Source organism: Echinops telfairi, unplaced genomic scaffold (assembly GCF_000313985.2).
Source record: "Echinops telfairi isolate 266 unplaced genomic scaffold, ASM31398v2 ScPeMD7_3533;HRSCAF=4204_1, whole genome shotgun sequence".
NCBI lineage: Eukaryota > Metazoa > Chordata > Mammalia > Afrosoricida > Tenrecidae > Echinops > Echinops telfairi.
In genome coordinates, this window is record NW_022107432.1 from 6,971,182 (window position 1) to 6,990,903 (window position 19,722).

Sequence of the window (19,722 nt, forward strand, 5' to 3'; positions counted from 1 at the left end):
CCCCATTTCTTTCTGTAGCTATATCAGAAGCATCTGCAGTTTGGTTCTAAATGTTTGGGTTAAACAACAACAATTAAAAAAGGAAATTTATAATATGGAAAATACTACTTAGGCTCATTTGTCTATTTACCTATGTATTTCTTTACTTACAGCTTCTTTTAAGTAATAAGTTTCATTGATAGCCTGGAGGCTTCTATTCTTAATGTCATTTTAAAAAGAAACTTATAGGAAAATATTGTTCTGGGTTCACAAACTTGTTTTCCCCCCGTTCTTTTATCTTTTAAAATAGAGATGCAGTTACATTGAGAATATTACACATATGTTATCAATGTGTACCTAATTGCTTATTCTGAAAATATATTTCATGTGAACATGGAGTATTATAGGCAAATACATCTTAAAATTTTATCACTGATCGTGCAGTGCAGTGAGATACCTAATATGGCTCTTTGGGCTGTCTTTGCAACTGTCACACAATAATGGGATGCATCTATGCAAATACGGTGCTTGTGGCCCACCAAAGAGATTGGATAGCTCGCTGATAATGCAAATAACATGTATTTGTTCAGGTTATGGGTCATATTGACTGGACCCTGGTTTTTAGTGGTTAATATAATTAAAATTCACTTTGGGATGGGTTTTAAATTCTACCCAGTATGTCTATGGTCCCATTTGGGACTAAGCTGTCCATTACATTACTAAAACTGCGTTAGGATTAGGATGCATCTTGAGTCCTCACCTTACTGGAGGGTATGTCTCCAAACTACCCTGACCCTGTCACTACACATGCCTCCCTTATTCACTTCCTTGCAATGCTGGGAGACATGGCCAGATGTGGTACTCAAGCAAAGGGTGTTTCCTTGAGGATTTAGTCGGCATCCAATATATGAATTCTCTGGGAAAACTCTCTTTCTCTGGATCTGCATGTTGCCATCTGACCTATGATTATTGAGCCGAGCCAACTATCTGCTGTGATTTACCAGCTTCTGCAGCCTGGTGGGTTCGCAGCTTCTCTTCTGACTTACCTGTTTGGGTTGTCAGCCTCTGCAACCATGAGTCTAGAAAAGTCTCTATCTTGAGCCAGACCCACGGATTTGGGCCTTGCTGGCCTCCAGTAGTGTGTGAGCCCTTTGTTGGATGGTGTGCATGTTCTTTGGGAAGTTGCAGCGATCTATGAAACCTAAAGGTGTAAAGGTACTGAGAGGAGAAAGGATACTTGGTAATAGAGATTATAGACTGGTACAGCAGTTGAGAAAATTTGGACATTGGAACATTTTTCGTGTCTACCTTGTAGGAAACAGCTTTGTACTCGTTCTTCTAATATAATTTTTCCATTTAAATGTCTATAGATAGAACAAAAGTTATATTGATCTATATAAAATAAATTGAATTTCTGTGTTATTGGATCATGCAGGATTTATTGTACATATTTTTCTCAAATTTGGACATGTGTTTTGGATGGTCTGGTTTAAAACGTTGCTTCATAGCTTGCCTGGTTGTCACCTCAGGAACTTTACCAGGTGCCTCAAAGTATGTTGCTAACATCTGCAATAAATGAAACTAACATACAGGGAGAGGCCGAAATGCCTGCTAAACTGGGGAGATGCCTTAATGCATGAAGAAAATATTGATAAAACCTAAACTGGCTTCCAGAATAAAGCATCAGCCTCACAAAGAAGCTCATAAAGGCAGACGCCCTGCTTGTATGTGATTGCTTCTTACATGGGGAATAGGGAGTGTATAACAACAGGTGTTCATTTCTGAAAAATGGTTTGTTATTCTCCTACAGAGCTGAATATTTCAGAAAAAAACTATTTGTAAGTATATTTAAATGAATACTGTTCATTAGAAGGAAATTACTAAAGAGACATGTGTAAATGCATTGAAGGATAAAATTGATCCTCAATGGATTCAGTAAATTCAACAGCAGGAATAAAAGACACGTGTGGTAGAATTTAATGTTAAAAAATTTCAAAATCAGCAGGTGTTGTGAATTTTTATAATGAAGGGTTTTTTAATTTTAACATTTTGTATTGAAATTTTTACTTTAAGATTTTTGTTATTTATAAATAAGATATCATACAATTCAATCCTTCAGTCATTTCAAGAAGAGCTGTCAAGTCAGCACCATAATTGACTTTTGAATCTTTTCTACCTTCTTTTACACATTGATATTGACTCTCCGAGTTCCTACACCCTCCCCTTCCATGTCTCCAGGTAATCAGCAGTCCAGTTATTCTCTTCGTAAATCCACCTGCCCCGGTTCCTCTATGACGATTAGTACACATGACTAAGGCAGACAGCAAATAAGGATCCATCAATAGTGACTACATAAAGCCTATAGAAACCTCAATCTAAGAGAAAACAGTAACGGATACAAATTTAGAAATAAATTCTCACTGGGTCCAAATGACAAGATGTTATATTCCAGTGTAAGTATAGTTGCCAAAATCCACTTTATCATGCTCTTTGTCTGATATCTGGGCTGTTGGATAGCTTGCTGATATTGCGGACAATGTGGTCTAGCTTGGATCTTAGTATTAGCTTTCTTTAGATCACAACGTGGTGTGCTTCTTCGGGGTGACGTAGCTGAGTCCTCACTTAGCGTGATGCCTGTTTTGAGACAAGCGTTTCCAACCCCAGACACCATTTTTCATGGCAGCCAGACCACCTGGCTTCTTCACCACAGCGGCACTCATATCTTCGGTCATCTTGTCGGGAGGAGGAGTGTGAGGAAGGGCCAGGTCGGGAGAACTAATTGTTCTTAGATTCAGATAACTATCAAGTGAGAGCGCATATTCCATTGTTAAACACATTGTTTCTCTAAGCCCCTGGTTCAATCTTAGGGATAACATTGTATAATATCATAAATTACACCACCACCCACCCACCCCTGCATTTTAAAATGACTCTGTTAGCTAGTATCATTATTTTGGTTAATGGTATAACAGTGTTCCGCAAAGCATGTCATACATGTGTAGAATGTATCAGACTACATAACATGAACAGTCAACTGGTTTATCTCCAAGACATAGGTGACTGACTGGCTCTTAGTTGTGAGGGTTGGAGATACGGCAGTCCTTTCACTAACGCTCATCAGTGAGGGCAGAACCTTGTATGATAGACTAACCCCGGTCATATAAAGGCAGAGAGGGGGGGGGGGCAATTATGTATCGGTCCTGCGTCTTCATTGGACAGCCACCTTCAGAGCAATAGGTCCAACCCCCCAGTGACCACTTACTCGCTAACCTTGGGACAGTGTGCATCTGCTTCATCTTCCACTCGGGCATCTCGGTTCAAAGTTCCAGGGGATATTTCCATTATTGCCTTCTGAAGATTTATATTTTTTAGATGTTCCCTATTAAAAAAATACCCCAGTTATTACCTGATCCCTCTTACATAATTGAGTCCTGTCGTAGGTTACGAGGGGCCCACCAGCAGTGAGGGCAGCAGTTTAGAAATACCGACTGCTTTGGGGGAATGAGATGAGGTTTTCTACTCTTAAATGAGTCTCAGAACCCCCCTGGGGCATGCTACTCTCCTAGCGGTCCTCAACCTGTGGGTCACCACCCCTTCAGGGGTCGAACGACCCTTTCACAGGGGTGGCCCAATTCAAAACAGTAACAAAAGTGCGTTATGAAATAGCAACGAAGAACAACTTTGATGGTTGGGGGTCACCTCAACAAGAGGAGCTGTATGAAAGGGTCGTGGCATTAGGAAGGGTGAGAACCACGAGTCTTTGAGACTCAGACTCAGAGAGTTTGGTTTGGATGTATTTCACAGATAAAAATGTGCTGGGACTACCTCACATTTTGGAAACGCCTCAAGTAGGTAACAATTCTCTGTTGTTTTTGTACCGAGTTTGTCCTGAGAGCATTCTTGTACTGAAACGTATGCTAGGGGGGAAAATGAGTGCAATGTAGCAAGTTTCTTTTATTTGCACAGTGTTTTATCCTTTTTTGTACTATCTTACCATTTAAGCACTAATCCTTAGATTAGTCTGTCTGGTTCTTAATTCCCAGCTGTGTAGTATTGAACTTTATGTCTCAGTTGTTCCATCAGTACAGTGGGGATGAACATGACCTACATTGTGCTCTCATAATGAGGCTTGGGATTGTTAATGTCAAATAAGTATCACAATCCTAAAACATGGCACTCATTGAATGGTGGCTTTTATAAGAATTAGTATAATGTTTCAATTTAACCAGTTTATTTTATCCGCTCCCATATTTTCTGAGAGGGTTATTGTCTGAATGGGCGGTTTTAAACACTAAGCATTTTACACACGTTGTGGTCAAGCTTTGTGCTTGGTTATCCTTTCATTTATTTTCCAATTTAATCCATTTAAGAGAAATATTACTCGGTAATGTCTTCCACAGCTCAGCCTACATTTTTCTTCTTATGATGTTAATTAAAAATGTATTGAACCACACATTTCAAAACAGCCTTTTAATCCAACTGTTTCCATATTGTCTTCATACTTCCATATTATTGCCACATTCATTAAGACAAATGTCTAGCTTTTACCATTGTATTATCCCACGCCGTAGTCATTCTAGGGGATATGTTACTGAAACCTCTCGTGGGAGTAGAGTCCTGAGTTGAGGAAATTCAGATATTCATAGAAAAAATAAGAGTTTAACCCAACAATGATTTTGTAAATATTTGAATGTCATTAAGTAAAAATTGTTATACTATATATATTTAAATTTGTACTGCATAAGTCTTATTTGACAGTGTTATTGAATAGCCCAATGGGAAGATAAAGGATGCTTAGTTAAAAATCTAGGATTAGGGTGGAGAAAATATCTCACAGTACCCCAAACTGTCAAATATCCTAAGTGTTCCATTTTATCTATATACATCAATCAGAAACTTGAGTACATTTGGAGAATGGCTTTAATAGAGAGAAAAGAAACATCGGTGTGGAAATTCATTTGACATGCAGGGTAGACAAGGAATGAGGGTTGGCTACTCAGTGGGTAAAATATCAAGATATAAGTATCGAGAAGTCAAAAGAATCCGATTTCTAAGGGTTCGGTATTGAGGCAGAAGAGCTTAGCCTCCAGCCAGTAGTCAGTCTATTCTTTTTGACACATTCCTCTTACAATTTGAGGAACAAAAAGGTCAAGAAATCCAGGCACTCCCCTTATCTGTTGGGATACCGAAGAGAAAAAGAAAGAAAGAAAAGCCTCATGGCCAGGGAGTCCTGGAACTGGTAAAGCCCAGTCTGCCTCCTGCGGAGCTACTGGTGGTTTTGAGCTGTTCACAAAGCAGATCACAGCCCAACGCGTAATCTCTGCATCTCCGCCAGGTTCCTTTATCAGTGAGAATAGGCTCCAAGATGCCCAAAGGATGCCTGAAGCCTGCATGCACTATACTTTTTACACCCTACTTTTTCCTGAGCATCCATACCAATGATAAAGTTTACTTGATAAGTGAGGCACAGGAATAGATTAAACAGTATATGATGAGTATAGAAGATCAAAGCATAAATCTGACCTCAATGGTTAAAATGTTGTCAGTAGCTTCCCCCTGATGCATCATAGAGGGTATCTACTCTACATACTACTATAGATCATGGGGGCGGGGGATCTGCTAGACCTGATCAGGCTTCCAAATGTTCTGTGTTTTGGGTTTGTATTGTGTTGTTTGTTCATGTTGGGGTCTTTCAGAGGTGTCATGTTAATAGAGGTCACCCTCTTGAAGGTATGTTATGTGCTTTTCCATTATTTGTTATATGGAACCCAGTATTGAGGAGCCCATAGGGACAGCAAGTAAAATAAAGGGTTCATGGGGAGGGGGCACAGTGCAGTGCAGGTGGGGGGCATAAAAGAGAGAGGACGTCAAGAGGTTCCTGTAGAAAAAGAATGTTTTGAAGCTGATTATGGTTGCAATTGTACAATTCTACCTGATGTGATTGAACTATGGAATGATATGCTATATGTATTAAATCCCAACAACTCTCACAAACAAAAGGAAATATAATAATAATAATAAAATTCCCTGCCATCGAGTCCATGCTGATTCATAGCAACCCTATAGAGCAAGACAGAACGACTCTTGACCTTAAGTCCTGAAGGGCATAGAAAGCCCCATCTTTCTTCCTGGGAAGGACTGGTGGTTCCCAGCTGCTGACCTTGCAATGAGTAGCCCACGTCATAGCCACCCCAGCAAGAGTTATATAATTGTGATCTGAGCCACCTCAGTATATGACTTTTTTCCCCATTTCTGATTAGATGGCGAACTTTCTCCTTTTCAAGTATCAAAAATACTTCAGGATTTGGTAGGGGTTGGGGGGTGGCTATCTGACTTGCCATTATCACTACCCTTCTACTTTGATACTAAATACAATAAAGGTTACTTGAACTGTCAATCTGATAACATAGGTTGCCAAAGGTCTAAAGGGAGGTTTTAGCATATACACTGATGATATGTGGACCAAAAAAAAAAAAGAAGAAAATGATGATTCATGTACCAGGCAGGATGAAGCAGTATAGCATGAGATCTCATCATGCTACTCATAATGGCATTTTCAAATAATAATAATACAAAAACTCACTGCCATCGAGTTGATTCTTGCACATAGTGACCCTATAGGACAGAGTAAAACTGCTGTGTGAGTTTCTGAAACGAAAATTCTTTACCTAGTTTAGAGTTTAAAAGAGAGTAGAAAGCCTCATCTTTCTTCCATAGACTAAGATTTCTCGTGGTGTAGTGGTTATGCATTGGGCTGCTAACCAAAAGGCTTATAGATCAAAACCACTAGTTATTCCACAGTACAGAGATAAGGCTCTCTACTCCCTTCTGTAGTCTAGGAATGCCACAAGTGAAGTTCTACCCTGAATTGACTTGATGCAGCGAGCTTGGTTTAGTTTTGCTTTTTTAACGTGGAGCCTCAGTTAGTTTCAAACTTTGTGGCATAAACCCCACTGCACCAGGGCTCCTGCCATTTTTATTTGCCCGTATTTTAAAGCACAGAAAGAGAAATTGCTGACATGGAGAAACCAGTTGTCTGTCAGTTTGTCGTACTGTTGTGGCTTCCATGTCTCTGTGATGCTGGGAGCTATCTCACTGGTATTTCAAAGTGAACAGGTTTTGTCAGAGCTTCCAAACTAAGAACAGACTACTAAGACGGACTCTGTTGCTCACCTGGAGGATGTAGCCCCTGAAAACCTTATGCATAGCTTCAAAACATTGTCAGGATCAGAAGGTCTAATGAATGGAAGCAAAACATTATTGAAGACAGTGCCAGAGATGGGCCCCTGAGATCAAAAGCACACATAATGTGACTGAGCAGAAGCGTCTTTCTGAAATAGAGTCACCCTTGGTGACCTGAATAGAGAGAAGCCTCTGGGAGTGGAACCTTCAGGAGCTTCATTTGTGGGTGGGGCACGACTCAACATAAGAAGGCACAGATGAAAAAAATCTACCAGTAATCAGAACTTGCATGTGCAAAGTATGAATCTATAAAAATTGGAAGTCATCTCAATTAAATGGAATGCATAAAGGTCACTATCCTAGGCATTAGTGAATTGAAATGAATTGGTATTTGTCATTATGAATCAGAAACTCAGGGTTTGCTTGACACAATCAAGAGGAAAAGTGTTGCATTCAGCTTCAAAAAGAACATTTCAAAATCAATCTTGAAGAACAGTGCTGTCTATGTTTGTGTTGAATCTATCTGCCTTCAAGGAAATCCAATCAATACAACTATTATTCATATTTATGCGCACACCATGAAAGCTAGTGATGAAGAAAATTAAATAATTCTTCCAATATCTCCAATCTGAAATCGATTGAGCATGCAAACAAGATGTATTAGTAATTGTGGGTGATTGGAAGGCAACAGTTGGAAACAAATAGGAAGAAAGAGTAGTTGGAAAATATTGTCTTGCTGATGATAGAAATGAAGCTGGAGATTGTATGATAGAATTCTGCAAAAGCAATGACGTTTTCATAGCCAATACCTTTTGTCAACAACACAAAAGGGGACTGTTCACATGGACTTCTCCAGATGGAATCCACAGAAATCAAATTAATTCCATCTGTGGAAAGAGACCATGGATAAGCTCAATATCTGCAGCTAAAATCAGGCTAGATTCTGACTGTGGAACAGACCATCAACTGCTCAAATGTAAGTTCAAGTTGAAACTAAAGAAGAAATGAAACAAGTCCACGAGAGTCAATATACTACCTTGAATCTATCCTACTTGAACGTAGAGAACATCTCAAGAACATAGTAGATGCATTTAACCCTAATGACAGAAGACCTGGTGATCTGTGGAAGGGCATCAAGAGCATCATTCATGAAGAAAAGAAAAAAAAGTCATTAAAAATATAGGAAAGAAAGAAACAAAATCAAAACAGATGCCGGAGGAGACTCTGAAACTTGCTCTTAATCCTAAAGTTGCTGTGGCTAGGCGCCATGAAGTCCCTCTGACTGGTAGTGGCTCGCAGCTCCACAGGAAGAAGCACTGCCTGGTCCTACACTAGCTTCACTAGTGTTGCTTTACCTGAGCCCATTGATGCAGCCCCTATATCAGTCGGCTCTGTTGAGGGCCTCCCTCTCTCCCTGCCCCCCCACTTTATCAAATAGGATATCCTTCTCGAGGAACTGGTCTTCCCTGATAATATGTCCAAAGTATTGGAAAACAAAGCCTTGCCAACCTTCCTTCTAAGGCGCACTATGGGCGTAGTCCTTCCGGACAGATCAACCCCTTTTAGCCATCCATGATATTTTCAATATTCTTCTCCAGCACCACATCTCAAAAACATTGGTTCTTCTACAGTCTCCCTTATTTGATGTCCAACTTCTACATGCAAGTCTCGTGCAGCAGATTTAACTAATGCAATACGACTTTTGATCTCTTGACGGCTGCTTCCATGAACATGGATTAAGGATCCAAGTGAGACAAAATCCTTGACAGTTTTGACCTTTCCCAATTATCATACTGTCAGGTTGTGCAATCCTTGATCAGCAGTAGCAAGTGCTTTAATTCCTCTGCACTTTCAGCAAGTAAAGTTGTGCCATGTGAATACCTTTCTGAAACAGTTCAATGGGTATTCCAAAAGGAAGAACATGATCAGCATATCATAAACTTAAAACACTCAAGAAAGAAGTCAAGCCTCAAGTCAGGTGTCCCTGACCCAAGCCATCGTCCTTTCAAATGCCTCGTGTGCATATGAAAGTTGGATATTGAGTAAGGCGACCTAAGAAGAATTGAAAATGCATCATGCTTGGCAAAGCAGAGGGGCAGTGAAAGAGAGGAAGACCCTCGGGGAGATGGGCTGACACACTGGCTGCAACAATGAGCTGAACATAGGGTCACAGTGGTTGAAACTGGCTGCACCTCTCAGCACCAACACTGTAGACACAGTGATTGAACTCACCAGCCTCTGTTTGTGAAAAAGATGTCCAAGTTTTGCTTCTATAAAGACTTACAGACTTGGAAACACGATGGGGCAGTTCTACTCTGTACTATCGGATGACTGTGAGAGTAGCTACGAGTCCTCATGGCTCCTCAGCAGAGAGTGAGGATCATCTGATGCTACCTCAGTAGGCTTGGGGTAGATCCTTTAGGACTGAGTGTGATGACTGAAGAAATAACAGGAGATACAATTTACAAAACATAAAACTGATGGGAAAGTGGCACTGTTTAGCAAAGAGAGTTTGCCTGTGCTTTGTCCCACTTTAGAAAAATACACTTTATGGTTATCCAGGATATTTCTATCCTTATAATCTTGCTTTTTACCTTATGTTCTTAACTATTAAATTTGTAATATTACTCTTTGTAAGTCACATTTAGTACCTTTGGGAGCCCTCTGTTTGAGAAGAAGCCCTGCATGGTGGAAATTGTTAACGTCCTCAGCTGCTAACCAATTGGTTGGAGGTTGGAGACCACCCAGACCTTCCTCTATATACTTTCTAAAAACCAGTGATTGGAAGCCCAGCGGAGCGGGTCCTTATGATAGAGCACTAACTTCACAGCAGTCAGTTTGGTTCTGCTCACAGAACTGTGTGGAACCTGAAGTTGCTGTCAGATAAAGGAGCTGTGTTTTACTGGATAAAGTATCATCACCTCTCTGAATTTCTTCAGCTGTAATGTATTGGAGACATGCTTATTTCTTCATGCTTTGGGAAGAAGATCAAGAATGAGACTGCATCTAACACAGATTTGGGCATAATAGACATTGTCACCTCCACTCAAATGCCACAGAGTGAGTACTATGGTGACCCCTCACTCACTGCCACTGAGTGGATGCCAAGTCATAGTGACCCCACAGGACAGGGTGGAAACGCTCCTTGTGTGTTTCCAAGACTGGGACCCTTTACTGGTGCGGATAGTCTTGTCTTTATATCCCGAGCACCTGGTGCTCTCAAATGCTGACCTTGCAATCAGCACAAACAATAACCACTTTGTCACCAGGGCTCCTTATCATAAGTAACCCATGGATTTAAATAAATCCTGAAAGGGCTGCCACTTGGGGCTAGCAGTAATATATTTTATTAGTCTCTTGTTGTCTCAGAGATATGCCCTGGTAAATGGTTTTTGCTCAACAGTTTGATGAGTGAGGTGATATTAAAATCTTACAATCTTTCTTTTTAGAGTTATGTGATATTATTTCATACCCGGAAGATAAGAGTGCTGGAATCCTGGAGAGATACCAAACATATGTTATTATGTACTTTCCCAAATTAAAGAGGTTATTGCCTCTTAACTTTCCATCACCAGCAGAAATAGATCTTCTGGATGTTGTTGCTTTGTTTACTTGATCTCTCTATACTTTGAGATGTTTGATACGTTCATTGTTGTATCACTTTACAACTCCACTACCATCTTTCCCAAATGAGTAAGTACTGGTGAGAATGATTTTTTAAGTATCCCCCCAGGGTTTCTTGTCTTCCAGTCCATGTTTATTTGCAAAAAAGAAACATAATAACTTCATTACTCTTTTTCCATATCGGTAACAGCCCCAAATATTGCTGGCTCTTGTCGGTGAATTAATATAGCACAGAGTGGCAAAAAAGAGACTTATTTCCTCCTTTACTTGGGGACTCTTCTGAATAAAAACTGGAAATTTAGACTTTCAGTCAAAGGCTTTGTAATTATTTTGGTCATTAATGTTTTTAGGAAACCATGTCCAAGTAATTATACAGTGTCCTTATTCTAAATAAAAATCTCTGAAGACTAGCTAGAAATTAGAGAAGGCAAGTAATATGATTTATTTATAGATACATTATGAATTAATAAAAATTTAAGGTACATCCTATAGTTTTAATCAAAATTTTAAACCAGAATTCACTGCTTTCTGTTATTTGTAGCAATCATGAAAAACTTAGAATCATCTCTAATATCTCTTTTTTCAATCTATCTGCATGATAGTTTTAGAATATTTAATTTAATCTATATTCTTAAGGTTTTGAGAAAATTTAAATGTAAATTAAGATATACCAGAAATATAAGATAGAAATATTAACCAAGAGGAAGTCCTTATCTACTTAATTAATAATTTCCCCTGGTCTTGGAAGAACAATCATTAAATAAGCTAGCATTTGTAGATAAGTAACAGTAACAGTCTCATACACTCTTGGTGGAAAAGATGTGCCACTCTATTATTATTGGTTTCATTTTAATATTGCATAATTTGTCATGTGTTTTCATTTTGTGAAAATAGATTGCCCTAGTTCTTGTTGTTTTTGTTTCGTATTTTAAACACACGTGCCCCATTTTTAAAAAAATTATTTTATTGGGGGTTCGTGCAATTCTCATCACAATCCATACATACATCCATTGTGTCAAGCACATATGCACATTTGTTACCCTCATCATTCTCAAAACATTTTCCTCCCACTCTAGCCCTAATATCAGTTGCTCACTTTCCTCCTCCCTTCCCACTCCCCCCTCCCTCATTTAACCCTTCATAGTTCATAAATTATAGTTATGTCGTAAGTTACCCTGTCCGATGTTTCCCTCCACCCTCTTCTCTACTATCCACCCCCCAGGGAAGAGGCAATACTTAGATTCTTGTAATTGGTTCCCCCTTTCTACCCCACATTCCCTTCACCCTCCAGGCATCACCCCTCTCACCACTGGTCCTTAAGGAGTCATCTATACTGGATTCCCTGTGTTTCCTGTTGCTATCTGTACCAATGGACATCCTCCGGTCCAGCCAGATTTGTAAGGTAGAATTGGGATCATGATAGTGGGGGGGAAGAAGCATTAAAGAACTAGAGGAAAGTTATATGTTCTATCATTGCTACCCTGCACCCTGATTGGCTCATCTCCTCCCCACAACCCCTCAGTAAGGGGGTATCTCCACTCTGCACTCACCCACCTTTACAATGATATGATTTTTTGTTCTTGGATGCTTGATACCTGATCCCTTGGACAGCTGGTGGTCACACACGCTGTTGTGCTTCTTCCATGTGGGCTTTGTTGCTTCTGAGCCAGTTGGCCACTTGTTTATCTTCAAGCCTTTAAGACCCCAGAAGATGCTATATCTTTTGATAGCCTGACACCATCAGCTTTCTTCACCACGTTTGCTTATGCACATGTTTGTCTTCAGTGATCATATCAGGAAGGTGGGCACCCACTGATCTGATTTTTAGTTCTTTGATGTTTGATAGCTGGTCCCTTCTGCACCTCGTGGTCAGTTAGACTAGTGTGCTTCTTCCATGTGGGCTTTGATGCTTCTCAGCTGGATGGCTGCTTGTTTATCTTCAAGTCTTTAAGACCCCAGATGCTATATCTTTTGATAGCCGGGCATCATTAGCTCTCTTCACCACATTTGCTTATGCACACGTTTGTCTTCAGTGGTTGTGGCAGTAAAGTGGATGTGCCTCGTTTTTTAACAGTAAAAGGGCTACTAACAATCTCATATATCACTACTCATGGGCTCATATTTGAAACCAATATAGTTATGCATACTTACTCTTGGTCAGAACAAATTCTCCAGGAAATTTTGGCTTCCCATTGAACTTACATCTCCCTTTGATCTGTGTTCAGACAGTTATTGGAATAATAAATCAGAGAGATCTACATATATTCTACCCAATACATAGCATTTGGAGACACAAGAATGTTGGGAATCAAATGTTAATTCATCCAATTATGTATTTACTCAATAAACATTGATTGAGCACACTTCGTGTGCCAGTTCCAAGTAGAGGAGAATACATTAGCAAATACACACCCCGTGGCTGTCCTAGGGCCTCCAACTCTCCGTCTCCACTGCCACAGTTAGCACGCTCCTTAGATTTCCTGGTCCACTCCTGGTGGAATTGTGCCCGGGGGTGGGGGTGGGGGGGGGTCGTGAAGGGAAGTGGCAGAGTTTACACTCATATATTAAGAATAAAACAGAATGGAATTACTCATGAAAGAGTAGATAGACTTGTGCCCAAAGGCAGACTATGGAGAGAGGAAAAGACAAGGAAGAAGTGAGACAAACAACACCTTCCCAATTCTTAACCCCAGCCCTGAATTACATGTTTGAGCAGTTTGGTGAAGGGGAAAAAGATCAAGCTGCCTAATGGTGTAAAAGCTTTGTGAAAAGAGGTAGATACCCAAGGTTCAGAATAACGTTCTGCTCTGTGGTACATAACCTCCAATGCTGCATGTTGGAGAGATGTCTAATGGCTATAGGTATTCAATAGGTGCAGGATACCTCTCAGTCAAGGCAGCTTCTGCAGAGCCACCACCTACCCATCAGACAGTGAGCTTATGTGTTACTATGAGCCTGAACTAATTTTAGCAGTGCCTCTTAACTACGGCAGACTAACAAGGAAGACAATGCAATCTACTATGTCAAATTAATAAGTGAAAGCAATATGACTCACACCAATCCAATCTTCAAGTGGCCACAATGGGGCAGTGTTTTGTTCCATTGTGTATGGGACTACCCAATGTTGTGGTTAACATAGCTAACAATAAAACTCCCCCACGCTATTGGCATTGAACCCATGCTTCTACTTCTGGGTCATCAGAGTCAGACCTGTAAATAGTCAGCCATGCTCTGGTTGGAATACACAAGTTCACAAAGAACTCTTTCTAGGGCAACAAAAAAAATGAGGTGAAAAAAATTACTCGACTGATTTCTTTCTCAACTATTAGCATGAACTCCATGATATTGTGTTTGGTTTATATTTACATTTATCTTAGCAATGAGAAATAATTATGGAGATGTGGTGCCAAATGTCCTCATTCTCAAGCCTTTTGCCAAAGAACTCAATTCCTGCCATCATTATAAATTGTGTCCCTGATCTATGGTAACTGACTTTATGAAATTAGTTTAAATCACCCCTTTGTTAGTTTAAACAATTTTGCATTGAGGTCTACAAATTCTGTTTACAATGAAGATTACAATGCTTATTACCTTCATATCAAGATAAATGTATACTATATTTGTATTATTATATTCCATACTTTGGTATTATATGGAATCTAATTTTTTATACTAATAAGCCTTAAAGAAAAATCTTTTTATGTCAACAGAACAAAATGATTATAGAAAAATAAATTTTTAGGAAATGTAATGGTACTAGTGGAATCAGGATTGGAGAAAGACTTATTATCAACCTGCAATACACAAATGATACAACCTTGCTTTCTGAACGCTAGGAGACTTGAAGCACTTGCTGATGAAGATCAGCGTTCAGTGTGGAAGAATACAAAAAGAAAAAGTCCTTACCACTGGGCTAGTCCATAGCATTGTGACTAATGGAGACAAGATAGAAGTTAAGAGTTTCTTCTGGTTTAGATCCACAATCAATGTTCATGGAAGCAGTCATCATGAAATCAAAGAATATATTGCATTGGGCCAGGATTGGGCAGTGAATATATTGCAATACTCTTTAAAAAATTGAAGATGTGCCTGATCCAAGTCCTGGTGTTTTCAATCACCTCCTATACACGTGGAAGTTGGACAACGCATAAGGAAGACGAAGAAGATTCTGCATATCTAAATTAGGGTGTTGTGGAAAGAATATTGAAAGTCTCATAGACGGCCAGGACAAACAGGTCTGTTTTAGAAGCACAGCCAGAATGCTCCTTAGAAGCCAGTGGTCAAAGTTCATTACTTTGGATAGATTTAGAGGACACACTAGCTTCTGAAAAAGGGCATCATGTCGGTGAAAGTAGAAGGGCAGTGAAGAAGAGGAAGACCCTCAAGGAGACGGATTGACTCCGGGTTCAGAAATAGTCATAACTGTGAGCATGAGGCAGGGCTGGCCAGTGTTTCTGTTGGTTGTACGTTGGGTCGGTAGGGAGGGGAGCCTCCTCTATACTGTCTAACAACAACTACAACAGCAGAGGATACCTATTTAGTTGTGCAGATCAATGTAAACGCACAGCCCCTCCTCCTAAGAAATACATTACAAAATAAGACAATGTTAAAACTAAAACCCTCCTAAGTGTTTATCTGATGTCAAAGTCCATAAGTTTGTACTGCATCACCTTGTGCCTCAGAGTTCGTTTTCAATATGATTATGCAATGGCAGTTCCATTTAGTACATATGTATTTATGTCATAGAATTTTCACCAGGAGGCTTAAAGAGCCTGTGCTAGGTGATCTTTAGTTGACATTTATGGTCCCAGTCGCCAGACAAATTGTACCAAATGCCTTAATGTAATGGTCTGCAATTCCATTTTGTAAATATTCAGGAGCATATTAGTTGGTGTATACAAAAACCTTCTAGATTAAAATGAACCATTAGAATTTCATAAGCCGATATCACCAGCATGTTATTATTATAATGAAAACCATAAACCAATGCTGGTGTCAGTGGCACAGAATCAAATAGGGGTCCATAGGAATTGCTAAGCAGATGTCCTTGTTTTCCAAACCGTAGCAGTGAAAAGTGTCAGTTAAATTCAAACTCAGCCACTCTGATTAATTCAAAAGGAGGCCAATCTCTGTGATTGGCATCCTCTTTCTCTGATCTACACCCTCGTTTGCATAATACAGACATCACACCTCTTCACTGAACACACATTTTAAAGCTTAAAAAGTTTCTCTAGAAAATCTTATCTAAAACACAACAGAAATAGCTATTCCTTTAGCATATGAAAGTATCTACTAAAATGCTACAGGGAAAAATATTCTGAGAGCCAAGCTGTTGAAAATTGCACTGTCAACACTAGTCAATGCTATGTACTACCATTAAATTAATCTTTGATTTTAGCAATAAGTGTGTAATAAATGCAATTATCTTTGCAACTCAATTTTTGAGGGAATTTTCAAAACTACTTATATTTTTTCTTTAGAATTTCCCAAAGTATCATATATTAAACCTTCGTGTATTATATCTTGTTGTTAAAGCAGCATGTTGTTTTTTGCTGTTAGATGCTTGTCCATTCCATTTGACAGAGACTGTGCACAACAGAATTAGACACTACTCAGTCCTGTACCATCTTCACAACTGTGATGATTGAGCCCATTCTTTCAGCCACGGCGCCCACCCCCCTGGTTGAGTGCCCTCCCTATTATTGCCAACTCTATCAAGCAGAAGGTCCTTCTCCGGGTCCTCCTGATAACACGTTCCAAATATTTGAGACAAAGTTTTGCCATGCTTTCTGTTTTTCTGGCAATCCAGGCTACTTTCAATATCCTTTCCAACACCATAAACCAAATGTGTCGATTATTCTCCTGTCTTCCGTATTGATTGTCCAGCCTTCACTTGCATACGGGGCAGTTGTAAATACCAGGACTTGGGTCACGTGCAGTTTAGACCTCAAATTGACATCTTTGCTCCTTAACACTTTAAAGAAAGAGGTCTTGTGCAGCCCATTTGCCCAATGTACTATGTCACTGGACTTCTTGACTGCTGCTACTATGTGTGTTGACTGGGAATCCAAAGAATATGAAAAGGATTGAGGAGTGCAAGGTTTGCTCTGTGTATCATGTCATTAATGATCTCTCAGTAGACTTAGGCTTTATAACGAGTATCAAAGTGCTCTGCCAGTGTATTGATTTTCTGGAAATTTTAGCGATTCCCTATTTCTATTTTACATAAACTAAATCCAAGAGTGATAAAATGTTACTGGGGTTTAGGATTCTCTACTCTGGTAGTTGCTTCCCTTCTATACATGGTCATAGCCTGAGCTCTCCTTGGCCTTCTGGTATCAAGAATAGTTCTTTTGTTTCTAAATGTCCTATAAATCTTCGCTAAGAGAACAATGCAAATACACTTTTTTTTAATTTATTTATTTTTAATCAATTTATTGGGGCTCATACAATTCATCACAATACATAGACCAATTGTATAAAACACATCTATACATTTGTTGCGCTCATTATTCCACAAATACACTTTTAAAACAATTTCAAATGCATTGAATTTCTCTTGCGCTACGAACCGCAAGCTTAGCAGTTTGAAATCACCACCTGCCCCACAGGAGAGAGAAGGGCTTTCGACTCCCATCAAGACTTATAAATTATCAAGGGCTCATGAGGGAGGGAGAAGCAGGGAGGGAGGAGAAAAAATGAGGAGCTGATGCCAGAGCTTAAGTGGAGGGCAACTGTTTTGAGAATGATGAGGGCAATGAATGCACAAATGTGCTTTACACAATTGATGTGTGTATGGATTGTGATGAGTTGTATGAACCCGTAATAAAAAGATAAAAACTTTTTTTAAAAAAAAGACAGTCTGGGAAACTCACTAGAATAGTTCTACCGTGTCAATAGGGTTACTGAGAGTCAGCATAGATTTGATGGCAGTAGATTTGGTTTATATAATATCTTCAAAATGGTTAGGAAAATCATGAATAATTGATTCATCCAAGTAAGATAGCATACATTTGGGGAGGGGGGGGGGGTTGGTCATACTTTTTGTTTTTACTTAAGATGAAGTACCACATAAGGAATTTTAAAAACTAAAACCAAACACTATCGTTGCCATCGAGTCTCATTCATAGTAACCCTAAAGACAGGGTACCCATGTCCCTGTGGGTTTCCAAGACCATCACTCTTTATGGGAGTTAGAAAGCCCCATCTTTCTGTCAGTGCTGTGGTTTTGAACTATTGACCTTGTGGTTAGCTATCCAGTATGTAATCACTAAACCTCCTTTTTTAAAAGCTAAAATATAGGTTGTTTTTTGTTTTGCTTTTCTTTCATGAAGTTATTGGGTGCATAATGAACAAATACAAGTTACCAGAATTCTGTAGAAAATAAAATGTGCCATTTTGTGCCTGCCCAAAGGCCCAGACCTTTAAAAAATCTGGCCAGACTTAAAAGACAGCAAGTTCTAGGCAAAGACTAAAGTGGATTTGACCTGAAAGAGCAATCCTTTGCACACATTCTTGCTCCTTTAGGCTGCTGGTGTTCCTTACATTTTTGTTGATGAGCCAAATCCTATCATTATGATGCCCTTCAGTTATATCAGACAGATCACCAGCTCACTTTAGCCTAAAGCCAAAATGTACTCACAGGGGAAATGAGATAACTAAACGGTTCCCAATATAGTTTGGTGATTTTCAAACGTCAAGGAATGGGTTATCTGATGGGGACAAGTGACTTGTGAGCTTCAGTCCATTCATACTTGGAAGGAGAGGTGGCTGGATTTTGGCTCCCTGCACCCTAGCCAGCTAAACTACTCCCCGACTCCCCCTGAAAAAAACAAAACAAAAACAAACTAAAACCCTATAGAAAGAATTAAGAAAAGTATGTTTATTTTAATCATTTTTTCATGGTGCTTTAAATTATGAAACAGAGGGAGATTGAAAATTACTATGAGAATTTCCTTCTTTTGATATATTGAGGAAAGGTACTAGGGAAGAGGAAGTAACATTGATTTTCGTTCTTTTTCTTTTCTTTCTGTTTTTGTTTGGTTGTTTTTTCAGGTGACAGAGTACCAAAATTTAACTCCTTCCAAGTACAAATGGAATGACCCTCACTACGCCATGTTTTACAGTGTGACAAATGATATCTATGGTCATTTATCATTTCAACATTCTTCATGTATACATTTCATTGGCATAGGTATGTTCATCATGTTCTTCAACCGTTACCATTATCCATTTACAGATTTCCCCATCACTCTTAGCAAAAAACGTAACGTCCCCTAAGCAGCGAGTCCTCACTCTCCTCTTCCTCCCAGCCACCCATGGGAACAAACTAATTAACTTTAGCCACTGTAGCATTTGGCGATTGATTTTAACCGTGGTGTGTTAGAGAAATGCATAAAGGACTGGGTAGCAAACCAGCTACTAGACTTAAAGCAATACAACAATATATATGCTTTTGTGTAAAATTGGTAGATAGCTCATGCTTTCGCATCTAGCATAGCAAGCACCATAGGTAATCTGCATACACGGTGCCTAGCTAAGAATATTGTATTTTTTCTTTAGTGGTCTTTCTAATGCTGTTTATGCATATATTCCAGTTGATGACCTCTGAGATGTTCTAGGTTTCCATCGCTTTTAAATTTTCTTCTATACCGTGTTTTTTGTAGACTAGCTTTGTGGAACTCTTAATCTTATTAATAACTTTCTTCCATAGTCTGCTCTAAGGCAGTGGTCTCCAACCTGACTGTTCATTCATGTAATCTGGGCAATGTTAAGAATTTAACCGTGTATACTTCCCAGGCCAGGTGAATTAAATAAAGATCTCTGAGGATGGTGACCAGACAGAATACAGAGATTTCATTAAATAATTCATTTTGCTATTTGATTTCTAGAACACTTGTTTAAACAGTCTTTATACTTGCTCTCTGTTCTATTTGC

At 39.3% G+C, this 19,722-nt stretch overlaps 1 protein-coding gene across 3 annotated transcripts in view; it reads left to right on the forward strand.

Annotated features, from left to right (window-relative positions):
• The window catches only part of KHDRBS2 (KH RNA binding domain containing, signal transduction associated 2), a 696,574-nt gene that overhangs the window by 580,451 nt on the left and 96,401 nt on the right, over positions 1 to 19,722 (forward strand). The window lies entirely within an intron of this gene.